We start from the raw sequence: 616 nt of genomic DNA, 5'->3' as shown, positions 1-616 counted from the left end.
CCATTACGGCCGCGGCCGGACCTGCCTGCGGCTTCTCCACGCCCTTTCCCAGGCGCTTCCCGCCCCAGCTGCCGCCTCAGATAAAGGAGTGGGGTGGAGGCTGGCGCGGGCGGGCGGGGGGGCGGGCGTGGGGGAGCTACGCCCAGGCGCCCAGGGTCACGCTGGCCACACGACCCTGACCCGTTCCCGGCGCGGCCGCCCGAGGGCCGCCGGGCCGCAGTGGCTGAGGCGCAGCGGGCGGGCACCGGCCAGGATGTCTCCCTGGAGCCCGCTATCCTGCGCGGGCTGAGGGTCCCCCGCCGGCCGCCCGCAGGAGCCACTGGCAGCCAGGAGCTGCGGAGCTGGACGGGCAGGAGACCCGCAGGACCCGGCTCAGCAGGAGGCGCGGCCCAGGGAGGGGCCCGGCAAGCCCAGCAGCGCTCTGCGGCCGCCAGATGAGGGCGGCTGGGGGCGGGGAGCCGCGGCCAGACGGGGCTGAGAGCCGCGATAAGGCCCCGCGGCGGTGACGGGCCTGGAGGCTGGGTGCCCCTTAGAGCGGCAGGTTATTTATGTTTAAAAGATGCGTTTGTTGATGCACACAAGAACTGGGGTACGGAGCAGAGGTGCATGGGGGGAG

The 616-nt window shown here is 73.7% G+C and overlaps 1 protein-coding gene across 1 annotated transcript in view; it reads right to left on the bottom strand.

Moving 5' to 3' along the window:
- The window catches only part of TRIM58 (tripartite motif containing 58), a 13,175-nt gene that overhangs the window by 9,340 nt on the left and 3,219 nt on the right, over positions 1-616 (bottom strand). The gene's annotated exons all lie outside the window — the stretch shown is intronic.

Source organism: Condylura cristata, unplaced genomic scaffold (assembly GCF_000260355.1).
Source record: "Condylura cristata isolate star-nosed mole 26May11 unplaced genomic scaffold, ConCri1.0 scaffold00062, whole genome shotgun sequence".
NCBI lineage: Eukaryota > Metazoa > Chordata > Mammalia > Eulipotyphla > Talpidae > Condylura > Condylura cristata.
The sequence above is the reverse complement of the archived record's forward strand: the minus strand, read 5'-3'. Positions and strand labels throughout refer to the sequence as shown.